The following is a 547-nucleotide window of genomic DNA, read 5'->3' on the forward strand; positions in this document are numbered from 1 at the left end:
CCTGCCCAGGTCCAGCTGTCCCCTGTGGGTGGACACCGAGGTTTGGCAGTGTGAGGGTGGCCAGGAGGGGTCTCTGACCCACTGCCCACCACCCACAGCCCACAGCCGTGCCACGCTCCTTCCCTCCGCTCCCCAGCACACCCGTGGGGTGGGAGCAGAGCAGAGGGGTGGCACAGCGTGGGACAGGGTGGCAGTGAGTGACAGGGGTGTCAGGACACAGCAGTACAGTCTGCGTGCGAAAGGACACCTCCGAACCTGGGCAGAGAGCCCAGCTGGGTGCTCCAGGTGCCACCGTGACCTCTCTGGGCCGGTGACTGCCCTGCAGAGCGGGCTCGGGGGGTCCCTGCCCAGCGACCCCCCCCGGCAGCCTCGGCAGCAGCTGCGGTGCCGGTGGCCACGCTCGGCCATATGGCCACAGCGGGCAGCCGGTAAAAATAACCGAGGCGGCAGCACCCCGGGCCGGCAAGGGCGTCCCAAGGGCAGCGAGCCCAGCTCCCGGCCGGGGCTGCATCTCGGGGGGGGCCAAACCGCTGGATTCGGGGGGTGA

This window comes from Parus major, chromosome 28 (genome assembly GCF_001522545.3).
Source record: "Parus major isolate Abel chromosome 28, Parus_major1.1, whole genome shotgun sequence".
In the NCBI taxonomy this organism is placed as follows: Eukaryota; Metazoa; Chordata; class Aves; order Passeriformes; family Paridae; genus Parus; species Parus major.